We start from the raw sequence: 20,079 nt of genomic DNA, 5'->3' as shown, positions 1-20,079 counted from the left end.
TGATGAAGGGAATTTCATTGTGGCCCTTTTCCACTCATTTCACTCCTTCAAGATCCCACTTAAACACCACTGCTTCTGGGAGAACCCCAGTCACAATCAATCCATCCCTCTCTGAGCTCCCCGAGCCCTTAGCTTGTACTTCCATTAGCGCGCTTAGCACTTTCTGTTTCGTGTTGGAGTTAATTGTGTCTTATCCTCCCTCCACTCTACACCCAGAGCAAGTTGTTTAGACTTTCATTATGGCACTTAGCGTCTAGCATTAACGCTAGCCAAGCCTGGATTTGTCTCCTTTTTTTTTTTTTCACATCTTTATTGGAGTATAATTGCTTTACAATGGTGTGTTGGTTTCTGCTTTATAACAAAGTGAATCAGTTATACATATACATATGTTCCCATATCTCTTCCCTCTTGCGTCTCCCTCCCTCCCACCCTCCCCATCCCACCCCTCCAGGCGGTCACAAAGCACCGAGCTGATCTCCCTGTGCTATGCGGCTGCTTCCCACTAGCTATCTACCTTACCTTTGGTAGTGTATATATGTCCATGACTCTCTCTCGCTTTGTCACAGCTCACCCTTCCCCCTCCCCATATCCTCAAGTCCATTCTCTAGTAGGTCTGTGTCTTTATTCCTGTCTTACCCCTAGGTTCTTCATGACATTTTTTTCCCCTTAAATTCCATATATATGTGTTAGCATACGGTATTTGTCTTTCTCTTTCTGACTTACTTCACTCTGTATGACAGACTCTAGGTCCATCCACCTCATTACAAATAGCTCAGTTTCGTGTCTTTTTATGGCTGAGTAATATTCCATTGTATACATGTGCCACATCTTTATCCATTCATCTGATGATAGACACTTAGGTTGTTTCCATCTCTGGGCTATTGTAAATAGAGCTGCAATGAACATTTTGGTACATGACACTTTTTGAATTATGGTTTTCTCAGGGTATATGCCCAGTAGTGGGATTGCTGGGTCATATGGTAGTTCTATTTGTAGTTTTTTAAGGAACCTCCATACTGTTCTCCATAGTGGCTGTACCAATTCACATTCCCACCAGCAGTGCAAGAGTGTTCCCTTTTCTCCACACCCTCTCCAGCGTTTATTCTTTCTAGATTTTTTTTTTTTTTTTTTTTTTTTGCGTTACGCAGGCCTCTCACTGTTGTGGCCTCTCCTGTTGCGGAGCACAGGCTCTGGACGCGCAGGCTCAGCGGCCATGGCTCACGGGCCCAGCCGCTCCGCGGCATGTGGGATCTTCCCGGACCGGGGCACAAACCCGCGTCCCCTGCATCGGCAGGCGGACTCTCAACCACTGCGCCACCAGGGAAGCCCTCTTTCTAGATTTTTTTGATGATGGCCATTCTGACTGGTGTGAGATGATATCTCATTGTAGTTTTGATTTGCATTTCTCTAATGATTAATGATGTTGAGCATTCTTTCATGTGTTTGTTGGCAGTCTGTATATCTTCTTTGGAGAAATGTCTATTTAGGTCTTCTGCCCATTTTTGGATTGGGTTGTTTGTTTTTTTGTTATTGAGCTGTATGAGCTGCTTATAAATTTTGGAGATTAATCCTTTGTCAGTTGCTTCATTTGCAAATATTTTCTCCCATTCTGAGGGTTGCCTTTTGGTCTTGTTTATGGTTTCCTTGCTGTGCAAAAGCTTTGAAGTTTCATTAGGTCCCATTTGTTTAATTTTGTTTTTATTTCCATTTCTCTAGGAGGTGGGTCAAAAAGGATCTTGCCGTGATTTATGTCATAGAGTGTTCTGCCTATGTTTTCCTCTAAGAGTTTGATAGTTTCTGGCCTTTGTCTCCTGTCTGATACAATGAGCACAGGAGCTGTGTCTTAGGAACATTTCTGTGTGCCCGGCACTTAATAGAGCTTTGGAAACTGATGCTTTCTAAGTGAGGCTGGTCCACGCAGCTGGTTTCTTCATTCTGTCTAATCTGTCGACCGTGACCCCTCCCCAGCTCTCGTGTACTTTTCCTTGTGCCCTTGGTTAGGGTCACTGAGCAATGCCAGGCAGAGGTCGGGGACTCCTGTGTGGAGTATCTCTCAGATCACTGAGAAGGTGGGCGATTGCTTTTTCTCATGCCACTCTTGTTCCTCTGGCCCTCTCTCCTCCAGTGGAGACCTGTCCACGTAAGTATCATCAGAGTTCACTTTAGGGAAGGGATTGCTTGTTCTGTTCTCTTACTCTGGAGTTAGTGATTTCCTTCTTCCTGAGGAAGAAAGGCTCCGATCCCTGTGAAAAAATCTTTAGAGATCATTTTTCAAAGGAGGGCGGCTTCAAGGGCCACCTGGGACACTTAGGTCCATGCACTTATATTCACTCCCGGCTGGACATCTAGATGGCTAAGAGCACAGGGTTTGACGATGGACAGACTGGATTCAGTTCTCCACTCCCATCTCTTGGGCAAGTTAATTAGTACCTCTGAAACCTTTGCTTCCTCATCTGTATTATAGAAAGAATAACAATGCCCACCCAATGGGGCTGCTCTGAGAGTTAAATGCATTGAAATTGTGTTCCTAGCACAGTTCCTGGCTACCACTGTGTCTGTTGCTACAGTTGCTATTGTCGCATTGTTGTTGGTGTTTTGTAAACAGCATCATCTGGTCGCTAAGAGAGATAAGAGCAACATGCAGCTGAAAATTTGACCTCTGCCGTTAGTAGGAGATGCAAAATCTCCTACTCACGTGTAGCGTCTAGTTGGGAGCCTAAGAATAGCTGTAGTTAAGTTTCTGCTTAAAAATAACTTGCATGTTTTTAGGCTTTCAGAATCGAAGGTGCTTTAAAGAGCGTCTTTATCAATTGTGCCATTTTACAGAAAACAGAAGCTCAGAGAGGAGAAATGACATTTCCAGGGTCAATCAGCCACAAAACAGTCATACTGGGGCTCAAACTCAAGCCTTCTGACGCCAGTCCAGTGTATTTCCCACTGAGTATCCCTTAAACTACTGCCCTTTTCTTAGATTTAGCCATTGTGTACCCCTTCAGCATTCCCACCAGTTCCTATGATAACCTGGGCACCATCTGAAGATGCTGTTTTGCCCAGTATTGAGAAGATGACAGTAACACATCTTGCTACACAGACATTCCTGAGATGAGTCTATTTCTTTATGCAGATGAGCTTCCACTCCATGCTAACTGTCCCTTACCATCACTCCTACAAAAGCTAATTCTGCTGAAACTAATGCGCTAATGTATATATTAGTTCCGAGGGTTAAGGGACTAGTCCTTGCGTTCAAATGCCGTGATTGAACTCAAATGCTGATGAGAATTGCACTGGCATTCTGGGCGGAGCTTCAGGAGTACAAAACATAAGGAAAATTGGCTAGATTTGTCTTTCTCCACATTAAGGGAGCAGGGTCAAGGCCTAGCATAGCCGGTAGAGATGAGAAGAAGCGAGGCATTGGGTGTAAACCACCCAAGCTGCAACTCTGGGGAAGAGACCTCAGCCCCGACCCATCAGGTAGCACTTGCTCGTGGAACCCACTGGACATACAGTCTACTGTAAACATGTGCCTAAATATACCTTGCCCTTTACCACCTCCAGACTTTTCTTCACACTGCTCCTTCTGCTTTCTTCTATTATTTAAGAGTATATAGGACTTTGTATCATTTAAACAGTATTTTTATATCCACCATTTTGCTGAATCATCATATGAGGCCATTGAGGCCAGTACTTAGCACAGCTATTTCACAGATAAGAAACTGGAGATCAGAGGCGTGAAAGGACTTGCCCAGGGCCATAAAAGTCATCTCTGCAGTCAGATCTCCTTCATTCTCCAGTCTCCAGGGTCAGTGGCTTTCCATATGTCAGGGTCAGTAGAGCCACCAGACTGATACTGGACTTGGGCACCAGGTCCCCTACCTGGGTTTGAATCCTGGCACTTGGCACTTTCTTGGTGGTCTGTTACTCTGGTAATCTCTGCCTTAGTTTCTTCATATGCGGAATGGGAATAATCCTAGTCTCAGTCTCAAATGACTGACAGCAATAAGTTGGCTATTATGTGCAGAGTGCTTAGCAGTGCCTGGCATAAAAGACCTGCTCAGTATATGTTGCTATAGAAACTAAGCCGTGTCCTGTCTGAATTCCCTCCCTGCCAAGGCTCATCTGAAATGCCGTGAAGTGTGATTCTGACTTTTCGTAAATAGATGCAATTTCTGCCTCTTTTAGACCCTGCAATCATTTGTACTTTGCTCATAGCACACAGTATGTTCTGCTGTGCACTGGAGAGGACTGTAAGCTTGTTTTTCTCATCCTACTCTCCCCTTGCCTGTGAGCGCCGTGGTTCAGAGAGAGAGAGCTCCCATATAAGTACATCCCCTGTAGCCCCTGGTGTGATGCTTGATGCCAAAGAGGAAGAAGTTGGCAAATGCTGGTTACACTGAATTCAGTCAAACCTAGAATTCCAGTTCCCTTGAAGACCTAGAATGTTAGGGCTGGAAAGGCTCCTTAGAGATTAGCCAATCCTGCACTAATGCCAGATAACTGGGTTGCTGAGAGGGGAAGGATACTTGTCCTAAGTCACATAACATATTAGTGGCGGAAGTAGGTATAGAAACCAGAGTTTGTTACTGCCCGCAGCCCTGGGCTCCACCCAAAGCACTGGGCTGTGTCTCTCTCCATGGAATGGAGGAGAAAATAGCCATGTACTTGAATTAGAGAGGGATGGACAAGTGACAGCACACAGCTAAGCTTCGGGAGCAGAACTGCTCAAAGAGGAGGGATGTATTAGGGGTATGTATGCAGAAGCCTACTGGGGGTGAAGGATGTGAATAAACTGCACAGGCAATAAGGCAGTTTCTCTGAACTGACTTGGTATTTCTCTGCTGCACGAATGTTATCAGGAGCCCTGCAAAGGAGAACCTTCAGAGTTCAGTGTACTCAACGTTAAGCTTTAAATGGTTCTCTTCCTCTTTTAGAACATGTAATCTTAACTGGAGATCCTACACCTTGGCCTCCAGGGCACCTTCTTTGTGTTGGGATTTGTACATAGACGATGCTAAGATACAAAGATACACAGTCCCTGTACATCGAGGTCATTTCTTACAGTTCTCCAGGTGATTATCTAACCTGGTAGGGATGAGAAAGTTAAAGTCCTTCTCAGCCTGCGCCCCAGAGCCTCTTCTCCACAGACTACTGTCATGTTTTTTTCCCCTTGTTGAGGTTTCAGATAATGTTTAAAATGTAAAATGAATCAGAGAGAATTCTGCCCTGGTCAGCAGGAAAGTGTTTTGATTCCTGGTACTGTCAAATCTTGTCTTCCAAAGTAAGATGAGGTAAGTAAGTCTTACGGTGATAAGTGATAAGCTCCCCCATCATCTCTGATGTACATACCGGGGGAGGTGGGGAGGAGGACCAGTGAGAAGCTGGTTTCTGATGGCTGTGGGTGGAGGTTTAGGGGAGCTCTATAAGCAGGCATAGCCCTGGGGTGGGGGACTGCTGAGGTTTACGCCCCACTGGTTCAGATGATGAAACGCAAGGCTGCCCATAACCACCAAGTGAGCCTCTGAAAATGAGGTGGCATGTTGGTTTGCCAAGTCATGGTTAATGAGAGATGAGTGTTCACAACACAGGCTTCCTGGGGAGAAGCGTCCAGAGGGTAGACAGCTCGGACCTTGGGACTTTGGGGGAGGTCATCTTCTCCTTTCGATCTCTATGTCCAATGCATGAGCCACTTAAAAAATGGTTAATGTCAAGGATAAAAGGTGTTTATAAAAGTTCAATGTGAAGCTAATACAGGGAGAATTGAAAAAGACTTTTTGCAAAGGAAATTCATCCAGCAGTCATTTCCCACTACGGGCTGACTTGATGGTACCCATCAGATTCCTTCTGATTATGAGGACCAGTTGTTCTTGTTGTGTTGCTGTTGTTGTCGTTTCAATGCATACAGTGGTTTAACAAATATACTGTGAAAAGAATGTTTGATTACCCTTCAAAGAGCTCACCTACCGCCCTCCTAATACCGCAAACCATGTGCGAAGAAAACTGGCACTGACTTATTACCATCTTTGCCTTAAAGAGCCGCCCCCCTCAATCCCAAACTACTCCACAGATGAGCCATTAGGTATGTTGAATGCATCCTTTTTGGGTGGCATTTGTAAATTTAAGTTTCCCCCGGGTATGATAGAACCAACTTGACACATTACTTGTGGACAGTACCATTTTCTGTCATATTAACATCTTCCATGTTGATGGAAATAACAGAAGTAAAAATTGAAAAGTGAATACGCCTACAAATTGTGAAGTTTAGTAGATTCATAAGATTGTTCTTTATTGTTGTTTGTTTTTCACAGTTACACTTAATCAGCATGTTCACTTTTTAAAGAAAACTTTAGGGACTTCCCTGGCAGTCCAGTGGTTAAGACTCTGCGTGTTCACTGCAGGCGGTGCAGGGTCAATCCCTGGTTGGGGAACTAAGATCCCGCATACTGCACAGTGTGGCCAAAAAATTAAAAAAAAATTTTAATTAAAAAAAAATAAAGAAAACTTTATTCCCTTTCTCCCTGAATGCTCCATCAGCTCATAACATCCTGAGCTGTCACTGACTACCTCCTGGTAATATATAATAGGCCCCCACTGATAGCCATAGAGCTATAAGTTCCTTGAGGTCAGAGACAGTCTTCCATGAATTAGAAATAGCTCTGCAGGTCTGTCCCTCTTTGTGCTGAGTCCTAGAGGCAGTATTCTGCAGTGCAGGGTCAGCAAATGCATGACACATACACTCCCCTCTTCTGTACCCAAGGCAGACATCACTAATTGATCATGGCATTCTTTCCAGTTGAGCCCTCAGAGTCCTCATCATCAGCATTCCTGGAAGCCCGTACCAATTTGTCAGGATTGACAGGCTTGATAAAACCTGTCTTCCAGCCTAACCTTAATGGTTAAAAGCAAGGGCTTTGGAAATGGACTGACCTGAATTCAAATCCCAACACAGGTTATGTGACCTGGAGTACAGTTGTCCAAGTGCCCTAAATCTCAGTTTTCTCCTAAAATGACCAATCCCTCTCATCCTTTGGAAGCCTAAATTTAGGCATTTCCTCCTCTGAGAAACCTCTGTTTGCATAAGACTGAGTGTAGCTGCCTCACCTAGGCCTCCGAAGACACTCTGAACTTGCACTTCATACTCCATCTCGCTGGAACAGTAATGGGCTCATTTCTTCTGATTTTCCCCATTGGTGTGTGAGCTCCCTGAGGGCAGTTAGACTCTCACAGTTGTGTTTTCAGAGCCTAGCATTTTCAGAGCCTCTCACAGTTGTATTTTCAGAGCCTGTTTACCTGGTACGGTAAACAGCTGAAAACAGGTAACACCACTAAAAATAAAAACACCACATAAAAATCACTTAGAACAGGGCTAGGGATATGATAAATGCTTTATAAGCATTAGTTGTTTTCATATTTATTGTTGTGTTCTATAACTTCGAGGCTCAGAGAAGAAAGCTTACCACAGAGCTAACTTTTAGACATGTATGGTTTAATTTTGGATTGCTGCCACTCTTTGGCTGGAAGGGTACCAAGGGTATCTATACTTTCGGAATCTTCCAGGAGTTGCATTCCTTGAAACAGGGCCATATTCTTCTTTCTCAGCTCTGTAAAACCTAACACGGGGCCATATACACAAGAGGTCTATTTGAGATGTTTCGGGCTACACCTATCATGTTTGCTAACCCTGGTGTCCCCCAGCCCAACCTTGCCTATACTAGCCCTTTAGGGAACTATACTAGGTACTCTTCCAGGTTACTGGAACCCTGTCATTCTCTTTCGAGTACCCATAACGAACTTATGAGCCCAGGAGGTCTGTCCTGGGATAATCACTTAACGGCAGCGGTTCTCAAACTTGAGCATGTAGTGTATCAGAATTCCCTGGAGAGCTTATTAAACTGCAGACTGCACTGCCCACCCCCAGAATTTCTGATTCAATAGGTCTGGGGTGGGACTTGAAAATTTGCATTTCTAACATGTTCATGAATAATGCTCATGCTGCTGGTTCTGGACCATTCTTTAAGGATCACTGACTAATGGAATAAAGGAGGTAAATAAAGAATATCTTGCCTAGAGAAGAAACCTTAAGTTCTGTATATCAGCTTCCGGATTGGTGATGATCTCCATCTGAATCCTGCAAGCTGTATTTGCAACTGATTCTCATTAATGTCAAGGAAATTTACACATAAGTATCAGCTGTAGGACCTTGCCGAAGGATGAAAAAGCAGAGGTTCTAAATTTTGCTGATGGAGTTTGCAGTTCTCCCTCTTAGTTGACAACTCATGAAACGACTTGATACTTTAATATCTCACAGTTAATATCCTACTTTTGCAGGATACTTTATGTTTTTCCAGAGTGCTCTCATCCATGTTATCACATTTGGTTTTATAATAACTGTTTACAAGCAGAGAGATAGGCAGGAATTAGCATCTCTTTGAATGACAGGGCAGAGTAAACCAGGATCCCGAATCCTCGACTCTTTGCCAGGCCTGTTTCTGTGACACTGCATAGTCTATGGTGCAAGTGTAAGTTCTGCCTTTGAACTCCCTTCGTGTACCAAACCCTAATTTATTTCAGTTTGTTACAGACGTTTTGAGCTCGAAGATACCACAAGGAGATGTACTAATCAGAAGTTTCTTGGGCATTTGGAGATACAGATTCCATGGAGAACCTCAGGAAGGCTTTGGACTCTTTTCTAAAACAATACAGATGTATAAATATATGATACAGTTTACATATAATTTCAGGTTGTACAAAGCCCTCTTAAAGTTGAGGGCCACCATGTTTCATGACTGAGAGGCACGGTTTCCAGTGAATTAACTGTAGCCCTGTCATATCCATCCGCAAACCATAGAGAAAGAACAGAGGCCACATAGTCACTGTTTTGGTTGGTTGGCTGGTTGTTTATGTGATTTTAAATAGATGAGCAAACTGAGATTCAAGAACCTGAGTGATTATTTTTCAGGTACCACAGTCAAATAAAGGCAGAACTAGAGTGGAAACTAGGACTTCCAGAGGCAATGAGGTATTGTGGAAGAGGACAGGCTTTGGAATCAGGGAACCTTTCCATCTCAGCTTATACTGTTTACTGGCTGTTAAGACCTACTTAACCTCTCCAAGATTTCATTTCACCATTTTACAAATAGGAATCAGAAAATCAAATAATGTTTAAAAACTGTTTTCTGATGGGGTGCTTTTAGTCTAAGGATTAAATGAAAGAGAATATGTCAAGTGCTAACACATATTGTGGCACCCAGTAATCACGAATTCCCATCTCCCAGGCTGTCTTCTCAGCTCAAGTTCAAGTGTAACAATTGGATAAATTTTCCTATCTCTCAGGACAGGTAGATACTACCTCAGGTTGACCAGAGACTGTATACCCTCAGGTCCTCTGGATCATATAAACCTATATATGATGTCGTTACTTATGACTCTGCTCAGGTGCCCTGACATTCCTCTACGTGCTTGCACCAGTTGTCCCATGTAGAATCTCAAGGATATTTGTCCCCCATCTAAGCATGGGTGCAAAAATAGAAAAGTCTCACCAAAGGGGAAGAAAGCCCAGACTACCATAGTGTCTAGTTATTCCAACATTTTTCAGTGCTTATTTCAGCTTGTGCAAGATTCATTCTTCCCACTGCAAAAGAACCACATTATACTTCCTAACCTACAGCGGGTAATGATTTTCACCCTGATTTTTCATTCTGTATTTGCATCGAATTCACATTTAAAGTGCAGCAGAATTTATAGGTCACTTCACTGTATACATTTCCTTGTGTCTTATAATACATTAAAAAACAAGATCCTTGTTTTAGCTTATTACTAAACCCTAGAATGCCAGGAATGGAAGGACCTATAGAGGCTTTATCTAACTCCCTTATATGACAGGCAAGGAGTGGATGCTCTGGGGTGGGGGGATGTTGTCCTCAATCGCACAGTAAGGGTGTCAGCCGCAGAAACTACACTTGAACTTATGTTTCCTGACTCCAAGTTCTGCATTCTCACCATTTTTTTCCTGGTTTCTTGACTCTCCATTGAGCATTCTCACCATGTTTTTCCTGACCTGCCAAAGATTTTAAGATGCTCAAAAGACCAAGCAGTTGTATAACGTTTTCCTACTCTTTAATTTCTTCCTACTCTCATTTTTTTCCTAAAAAAAGTTTGGTGGACAGTGGGATGAAAATACACATTCCTTTCTCCATTTCAAATAAATGACTGGTCCCGGTTCTGCCTGCTGCTATCATAAGTGTCCCATTATGCTCACTCTCACCCATACCTTCCAGAGGATGTGGGCAGCAAATCGCCTTACTCCCCAGTACCACGAGCTACGCCACTGCCTGATTACCTCTCCTGTCTCTCAGCAGACACAGAGCCCACCTTCTTGGACTTCTTGAAGTTCCTTTATAGAGGAGCTCTTTCCCCAGGGAAAATGCCCTAAATCACTATTTAGAAGACTCCTCAGCGCTAAATGACTGGCATGATGGAATACGATAACCAAAGCATTCCAATGACTGAAGTACAAGGATGAGTTTGGGGGTTCCTGATCTATCTCAAGACTCCATTCTCATTTTGTCTAATGACCTATAGGTACCACGGCCCCATCCCCATGGAATCTTGGGGAAAATATGCATCTTTAATGAGATATTTCCTTTCATTAAATAAGTTAAAAAGAGAGAAAACAGTTTATACCAAACTGGATTTCTGACCATAGTCCTACCAAGCTATTAAAACCTGCCCCTGGCCTGAGTGAGGTCATGGCTGTGTGTTATCTAAGTCTGCACAGAGAGACAGCTGCGTGAACTTTATGAGGTCATTATTCTGAAATTCCTCCATTGTTAGCATTGTCAGGAAATGGCATCTTTGAGAAAGCAGTAAACAAATTTATCTTGTAAGTAGCTAAATAATTTTACGTATTTTCAAGAGAAAAACGTCCTAATAGGTTCTATGCATGTTCCAACATTTGTAAAAAGAGCTTAATATACACAGCTTCAGCTTGGCCAATGTGGTAGTGTTGCAGATGGTAAATATTTTCAGAGCAAGGTTCTATTTTTTATAATTTTTTGTATTCTGAATTTCCTGGAATGGAACCCGGTACATAGTAGACATATGGTAACTGGTTGTTGATTAATAATTGTGACCACTGGTGTATATGATAACTCCTGTAAGGTCTCCTAAGGTCGTAGGGTGTTTTATTTGTTTTGGTTTGTTTTGGTTCCCAGACAGCTTCATACTTGGTGAGACTGTAGTCTCTACTGGACCTTCCCCTCGTGTCAGCAGTCACTCCTCCCTCTGTCAGCAGCCAGTGCCTGCTCCTCCAATCTACCCTCACCTGCTGTTTTTCTTATCTGACATCTGTTGTTAACAAGCTCAATAACCAAGCCTGTTAAATCACTCACCTGACATTTATACAGTTTTACAATCAACATGCATTTCCCTGCAGGGTGTAAGAATAATGGTAATTCCTTCATCTGCATTTGTATACCAGAAGTTTTCCAAAATTTCCAGGTTGCTTAAAGTCTGAAAGCTGGTTAAATGAGGACATACATAGGTTAAAATGCAGACTACCCCCACAGGTTATAATATGCTTAACTAGAAAGTTTGTACTCTTGATTCCATCTAGCAAACCCTGCATCCTAGCCTCGCAGAGATTTCTAGTCCATCCCCTTCTGCTCTTGCCGAAGTGACACAATTAAGGCAAATTTCAAACCAAACAGGTCGTCTCTGGGGAAAAAACCAGTACACAAGAAATCAAATAATCCTATGTTATCCCCCAGTTATTACTACATCCAACCTGCACATAAGCCCAGACTCTTTTGATAATCATAATAGGATGTGGGCATTTAAGTTGAAGGATCAGTTTGAAAAAAAAATCACAGTGGCCAAAAACATGGGGTGCATGTGAGGGTTTTTGGGGTGGGGGGAAGAGAGCGGTAGGTAGGTAGTGCTGCCAGCCATTTAGGGTGGTAGGAGCATCACAAGGACTTAAGGGGAAGAAGACAGGAGGGAGAGTAAACTCAAATAATAGATGTAAAGAGAAGGATAAGCAGTTTTAATGGGCCATGGAGACCTACTGTAGTATGAGATGAGATGAATGAACTACTCTGGAGTATACTTTAGTTGGCTACTTCTATAAGGTCTTACGGACTGAAAGTGGGTATTTCAATGAAGATCAGTGGCAAGAGACCAATTAAGGGATCACCTATACCAGCACACCTGCTCTCCCTAATCCCAGTCACAAGGACCAAATCACATCTTTTCACATTTCTACTTGGGCAACCTTAGGAAAAGACTAGATGGCTAGACATAGAGCCCAAACGGGTATCATACTTCTAGACAAAAAGATGTCTAATGACACACCACTCTTCTCCAGAAAGAATAAGAGACAGCAGCCCACATTCCCAGGGAATCATTTCCTGGGAACAAAATGGCAGCCACCGTACAGAGCTTCGCCTATATGTTTAGTGGAAAAGACACACACATTGGATTCAGGCACATACACTGGACTCTTCATTTTGACATTTAGCTCTTAAAAACAGGAATGGAGCATGGTTTCACCAGCTCTCTCATTTTCTGAGCATTCTATACCTTGGTTCAGAGGAAACTCTCTCTTAGCATGAAATATCTATAGCCTTTTTTGCCAATGCCATGAATTGTCTTTATACCCTAGGGCAGGATGTTTCTCCATATCTCTGTACTTCTCCTCAGAAGTGCACTTCTGCATAGAATGCCTTACTCTCCCAACTTTGCCTAATAATAATACTGGAAGACAAGTAGCAGCAGTAGCAGCAGCAGTGGCTCTGACAAACATTTGAATACTTACAAAGAACAGAGCACTCAGCTGAGTTCCTAATGTACTACTTCATTTTGATTTCCCAACAGTCTAATTTTTGTCATCTCAGTGGTATAGCTGAGAAAATTGGGGCTCAGAGAGAATAACTTTCCTGGGTTCACATAGTCCAAACGTCCAGACAGGAGTCTTAATGACCACGTTGCCCCCCAATCCAACTTTAGAACATTTTTTTCTAAATGATATATATATTTTTAGAACAGTACTTTTCTCCATATGGATTTTAACCTTGGGGGTGGGGGAAGAAGGAACAGAGGGTTGTCTGCAGCCTTACCCAGTGGTATCTGATGGTGTCTCACAAAGTCCACCAGCTCCAGGGATCCTCCCTCAGGGGATCTGAGAAATGTCTCATGCCCGATTCTATCAGGATGCAGATCCAGGGGTACTTAGGTTTCTTTATTTTATTTAATTTTATTTATTTAATTTTTTTTGCTCTGGAATCTCTATAAGATGTAATGGCAACTTCAGATTTGCTTTCTCAGCTTCTAAAAGAGGTTCTAAGAAGTCTTGTCCTATGGTAGGGTCTCCACCAAGGTCTAGTCCAAGAACTGCATCCTCAGTAGAAAGGAAGAACTCTTCAGCAAGTTTAACAGTCTCCTTAGCTACTGAAGGGCCACCTCTTCTGTTGATTGCTATCAAATACCTAACGTCAGTGTCTGCATTTTCTTTTTCAGACTGTTTTATACTCTCAAGTACAGATTCCACATAAGTCTTTTTAGTCATTCCTTATAGCATTTTCTCTTCTGGGTATGCTCCTTAGTTTCAGGCACTTGACACCATCATCTGTGAATTCTTTAATAACATCTTTTGTAGCCATGAAAATATCTTCAGGGCTAGTAGTAAACTGATGAATAATTTGAAACATCTGGAAGCATTCTTCGAAAGTTCTTTTCTTTCTCTTGTTAATCATAGTCATCTCATCATGGGTTTTAAGACCTGGCTTCTTGGCTCTTAATTTCTTCACGGCTTTGGAACTAATGGATCCATTCAAGTGGACATGAAGTTACATTTTAGGTCATTCCAAGTAAAAGGTTGTCTTCTAGTGCCGTTGTTCTTCTTCTGATTCCATCATAATTTAGCAGAATGGGTCTCTCTTCAAACACTTCCATTCTTGGTATACACAATACAGTGTATTTCAGTCAGTAGGTTTTGTGGTCTTGAATCCTTCGGATTGCTTGTGCTCATTTTGATAAGACTAAGTGTTTATGCAGCTCTGGGCTCAGCTTCACCACCATGGTAGACTTCCGCCTTGAGTCTCTCCTGGTCTTGGCCCTTGCAGCCCTGAGCATAGGGCAGGGGCAGTACTGAGCACCAGTGACAGTCGCACCCTCAGCAAGAGTTCCCTGTCTGCGAGCAGGTACATGTAGGACCCCTCCGCCATGTTGACATTTCCGGGATCACGTGGTACACTGCTCATCCCCTGAGGCCGTTACATCCACACATGCGCAGTGTAGCACTGAGTAAGCATCTTACCCAACTTTTCAGCAGTTCTTCGTCTTGGAGCTTCAGTTAATGCCCCCAAATGTACTACTTCCTTTGAATTCTGCTGTATATTAGTTGGATCCATGTACGGCACTTTCTACCTAAAATTAATTTATTCCATAAATATTTATGAAATGACACACTGTACGTCAGGCACTGTACTGGACCTGGAAGGATAAAATATTATCCTGGAAGAACTTGAAGACGAGTAGGTGGGAAACACAAATGATAAGAATGTGGGGTGAGAAGTATTATGATGAGGGGTCATGGAGAAGGGGATAACTAACCCAACTGTGTAGTGTTTGAGAAGCCTTCCAGGAAGAAGTGTCACCGAATCTGGGATTTACACAACAAATAGGCTTGTGGCAGGTGAAGAATGGAAATGTATTTCGGACCCAGGTCAGCAGCACATGTAGACCTGGAGAGGCTGAGTGGTGTTACTTGCAGTGCTCCCTCCGTCCCTGCCCCCACCCTCTAATACTGCAAACTCTTGTTGTACCAACATGCCTCTCACCCATAGATGATCTTGAAATAATCGGATGAATACATTTGGCATAGTTGATACCAGAGTCAAACAGACCTGAGTCTCAGTCCTGGCTCCACCAGTTCCTGACTTTGTGACTGTGGTCAAGGACATAGCATCTCTAAACCTCAGTTGCTACATCTGCAAATGGAGACTAGTAGTAGTGCCATCACCTTAAGGATGTTACAAGTATGAAAATGACCTAATAATATATAAAGGGACATAGCACAGCACCTAGACAAAGCAAATCCCCAAGATGGTGGCTTTCATTGATAGTGGTAGTTGTTACCAGGTCCACTAGACTAGGACCTCTTCATGAAAAGGAATCTGACTTATTTTTGTTTGTGTTCTTCATTGCGCCTTGAGCTGCATAGACTTGATGACAGATACTTAGTTAGTACCTGCTGATGGATTTGTTGATGTGCATTTTCCATTAATTCGTTAAACAAATATTTATTGAGTACTTACTACGTGCCAGGCACAGTTTCACATGCTGTGGATACAGCCGCAAACAAGGCACCCTCCTGGAGCTTTCATCCTAGAATTCTGACCAGCACTTTTATACAATTGATGGTTGCTTATACTTTAGAATCAAGTTTGGAAAGTATCATCCAAAGCATGAGAATTACCTAAATTGTTAGTGATAATAACTGTAAATCCACTTGATGTTTCTGGAGAACCTGATTCCTTATCTTAAGTCCTCTTCAATGGTTCAGTATTTTTCCACCTGCCACTAGGTCCTGCCTGAATCTAAAACAATGATTTCCACTTCACTCCACAATCTGCATCACAGGGTCCCTCTCATAGTCCTTATCAGCAACAGACCAATTTGTTAATTTGCTTCTCTTTGTTTTTACTGCATTCTGCTGGTACCCGAGAGGTACCATTAGAAAGAGGAGTGGATTATCAATCAAGCAATTTAAGTTTTAACCTCAGTTTTGCCGCTATCAATTTGGATAACTTTTTCATTTACTCCTTCAGTGAATATTAAAGGAGCACTTCATAGAGACAGCATGGCCTGGTTGAGCGTTCAGGCTTTGGGGTCAGAATGCCTGGGTTAGAAACTCGCTCTGCTACTTTCTAGCCATGTAATAGTGGGTGGGTGACTTGACCACTCATACCCTCCTCCTAGGATAGTTGTAAGTATTAAATGAGGTAATACATGTAAAAATCTTAGAACAGTGTCTCTGAAACTTGCAAGTTCTCAGTAAATGTTAGACACTATTGTTACTTTCTTGTTAATATCTGTTGTAACTATCAAATGCCAGGCACTGTATATGGCAGTGAAGAAATAGTGGGGGTGGGGTGGGGTGGAAGGGACATGGTGTGTGTCCCTAGAGATCTTGCTTTCTGATAGGTGAAGAGACATTAAACAACTAAATACATAATTACAAATTTGATGAGTGCCAGGAAGGTGGTCTAACGAGTACCATTTGAGTTGAGACTTAAAGAATAAATAGAAGGTCAAGTGGTGAAGAAGAGGTGTGTGCCTATGTGTGAAAGCTTGTGTAGGAAGAAAGAAAAGCATGTGTAAAGGCCCCGAGGCAGGGACTGAAGGGTATGTGTGGTTACAGTGTGGAGACTGAGGTGGAGATGTCGCCGACACAGAGGGCAGGGTCCAAGCCATGCAGTGCTGGGTGATGCCTGTGGAGCTTGGAAGTTTTCCTGAAGGCAAGGGAAAGCCATCATGGCACATGGCTTCCTTTCTAGCACACAGATTTCTCAAAACTAAAGTGAGAGCACTGCATTAAAAAGCTTCTTAAGCCTCTTTGACACTGAAGAATAGGAGATTCTATAGTGACTACCAAAAATAGAGGCAGTTTCTGGGAAAAGTAGAAAGAAAATAAAGAAGTAAGGGGGGCGTGAAGGAGGAAGAAGGGGAGATAAGAAAGGAGGAAAGAAGCAAATGACTAAAACTTGAGTGGAGACATGAAGTCTGGAAATGAACTGTTGAATATTCAATACAGATACAGACTCAGTACATATTACATCTACGGGTGTGTAGGTGTGTTTGACTTATGCACGTATTTGTACGTTCACTGATTTGGCAGGAAAGCAAACCGGGGGAGTCTTTCCATGGAAGACAAATAAAGACTAATGGGCTGGAAAAGTTGGAGAGGGGGGGAAATGCTGTGTCAATCATTCTGGGTAAATGCATGATTGCTGGATATAATGATGCTTCTGGAACAGCTCCTGCTGGAAAGCTGGTGCTCAGGAATTGAAATGCTGGCTGCGTCATGGTTCAGTGGCTCCTTTCAGGAGCTGCACAGTGGAAGTCAAACAGAACTGCGTTAGAAAAGGAGTGGTTGAGAAAGGACTCTCTGGAACCGAAAGTTTTATTGTAAAATGGAAAAGAAAAAGGAGTTTAGTCCAAAAGAAGGACTGACTCCAAGAATTCTAATTTGTTCCAGACTTCAGGAGCCCAAAGGCGCTTGAACACTTCTTGCCTTGATGTTTAGATGTGGCGGTGAAAAGAGGCACGCAAAGCAGTGAAAATCGAAAAGTGTTCTCTGGGCCCAGATTTTTCATTTCCAGCTGAGTAGGGTCGACATTTAAGGATTTTTGAAGGGGAAACGCACACCAGTTCGACTCTGCAAATGCTTTATCAAGCTAATACCACCTCTGGCTCTCAGTACTTGCTGTTGATTTGGGCATGTGTGGTTGGGTATCTTTCGACTCTTGTGGCAAATGCTAGGAAAAATACTGATTTAAGTTACCCCAGTGCAATGGGAAGTAAAAGGAGCCCCTTCTGGTTGATGAAAAGTTCTTCTCTGATAAGGAAATATCCACTAGCAATGTGTCATATTCTCTTAACTACTTCCTGGTTTGCCAGTGCATCAATTAGCATATGCCTGATTCGGGTTAATCAAGGCAGCTGCCACTTAATGGGCATTTACAATGTGTTTTAGGTACTGAACACACATTATCTCACTGAATCTTCACAATACTTTATTAAGACAGATTCTTACATTCCCATTTACACACAAGGAAACAGAGGCTCAGAGAGGTTAAGGAATGTTGCTGGGATTGATACGCAGATCTGATGCCAAGCCCATACTCCCTCTGAGCCCGTATTTTCTTATCCGTAAAGTGGGGGTGGTTAATAATAGGATCTTTAAATTCTCGTGTTCCCAGATCTCCCTGAGTGAGACTGCAGATTCAGCAAGTTCACTGGTATTTCTGTTTTTCTCACCATGGAGCCCTCTCTCCCCATCCATTCTCGGTGTTCCAATGCATTCAAAGACTTACTCCTATCAGACCTTGTTCTGGGATCACTCATCCCCACTAAGGGGATGGTAGATAACAGGAATCAACATTTAGTAATAATTCTTTACTTTTCTGCTGCTGGCAGTCAAGGGCTTATACTCTCCCATTTCAGACCACCCAACGTCATTGGGAGGCAGACAAGGTGAGCATTCTCTCAGGTTGCAAATGAGAAACTAGGGCTCCTATAGGGAAAGTGAGTCAGCCAAAGCCACATAGTGAGTTAAAAGCAGCATCAGGACTACAAGCTCACATCTCCGAAGTCCTGGACTGTCACCTTTTCCAGCAAAGGTGAGTTCCAAGCTCAGGGGCCAGGCAGGAAGCATAAATGAACAAATGGACAGGTGAGAGAACGCTTTTCCCCCTGCCAGTGGTCACTTAGCTTTAGCCAGAATTCATCAAATGAGGAGCAGGTCCAGATCTTTTTTATTCTTTTTTTAAGCAAAACTTTACAGAGAATCTGGATTTTAATGTGCAATGCCATGATTTTGTAAAAGCTGCCTCAAATTTTATTTCAAATCTTTGTGAGAGCCAGCCATCACACATCTGTAAGCTAGAGCAGCTACTGGGCGCTTTTCTGCTTCTGTCTCACACTGAAGAAATGAGGGTTTGCATATGGATGCAGAGGGATCTAGCTGACAGCCCTTTCAGCCACAGGAATGCCTATTCCATGGGAGATCCAAACCTCAATCAACAGAACCTCAGAGAACAGTGAAGATTTTGGGTCCCAAACAAGAGGGTCAGACAGAGACACTCCAAATCCCAGGAGCTGAGAAGATTGTACCTGCAGTGTGATAGTCACCCAGCTCTCCAGAGAAAAAGAAAAAGCAGCATCTGCCAATTTTCATGATGTAAATATTCCCACCACAGCCAACAGCTGCTGACAGTTTAACAACCAGTTTGCAAAATTCGTGAATATTTAACAGTTGGCTCCAGATATTTAATAATTGGTACACCAGAGTCCAGGGGTTCCAAAATGGTTGCCTGTCATAATCACCAGTGAGCTTTTTAAAAAATTCAGCTTCCCAGGCCTTGCCAGATCTACTAAATCAGACTCTCTATGGGATCCTAGGAAGTTGTGTTTTCAAAGAGCTTTCTGAAAGGAGCAGCAAGATTTGGAAATCCCCAATGTAATCCCCACATCCAGCTAGGAAAGAAATAGTCTTGTGAAGACAGCCTGTTTAGAACATTCAATGCAAGAGTATAGTACAGAGGTAAGAAACCCAGGGCTCTGAGAGAGAAAAGATAAGCATGTTAAATATTGTTAAGTAATTAAAATAATAAAACAAATTTAATTATAAATAGCAGTTTTTGAGACCAGTCACTGTTCTAGGTACTTTACATGCATTATTATTTTAATCTTCACCCTACGAGATAAGTATAACTATTATTTCTATCTTATATATGGGAAAAGTACAACACAGAGAAATTAAATAACATGACTGAAGTCACATTGTTAGTATACAGGAGAGCTGGGATTGGAATCCAGGCAGCCTGGTTCTGGAAACTACACTCTCAACCAAAATTAGGGAAAGTACCTTCTTCCTGAAAGTAGAGATTATTTTGCATAGAGTAGCTGTACTCAGAAATTTTTCATCAAATTAGACTGAGCAAAAGACAAGAGTTCATCCCCCCCCCCCGCCCCGGTACGTGGGCCTCCCACTGTTGTGGCCTCTCCCGCTGCGGAGCACAGGCTCTGGACGCGCAGGCCCAGCGGCCATGGCCCACGGGCCCAGACGCTCCGCGGCATGTGGGATCTTCCCAGACCGGGGCACGAACCCGTGTCCCCTGCATCGGCAGGCGGACTCTCAACCCCTGCGCCACCAGGGAAGCCCGGGAGTTTATTTTTTAAAAAGATCACACCCTTCTGTATTTCCCAGGGTATCTGGAAATCTTTGTAAGCTATTATTCCATTTTAGTGACCCTTTGACAAAGTCTATTCTGAAGCCACTAGTCCTTGAGCAGATATATTTCC

The 20,079-nt window shown here is 42.9% G+C and overlaps 1 protein-coding gene and 1 pseudogene across 4 annotated transcripts in view; both read right to left on the bottom strand.

Moving 5' to 3' along the window:
• Window positions 1-20,079, bottom strand: part of GRIA1 (glutamate ionotropic receptor AMPA type subunit 1) — a 302,524-nt gene that overhangs the window by 160,996 nt on the left and 121,449 nt on the right. The window lies entirely within an intron of this gene.
• On the bottom strand, window positions 11,640-13,907 carry LOC132517913 (adenosine deaminase-like protein; annotated as a pseudogene).

The sequence above is a fragment of the Lagenorhynchus albirostris genome, chromosome 3 (genome assembly GCF_949774975.1).
Source record: "Lagenorhynchus albirostris chromosome 3, mLagAlb1.1, whole genome shotgun sequence".
Lineage (NCBI taxonomy): Eukaryota > Metazoa > Chordata > Mammalia > Artiodactyla > Delphinidae > Lagenorhynchus > Lagenorhynchus albirostris.
Note: the sequence above shows the minus strand (reverse complement) of the source record. Positions and strands in the feature narration are given on the sequence as shown.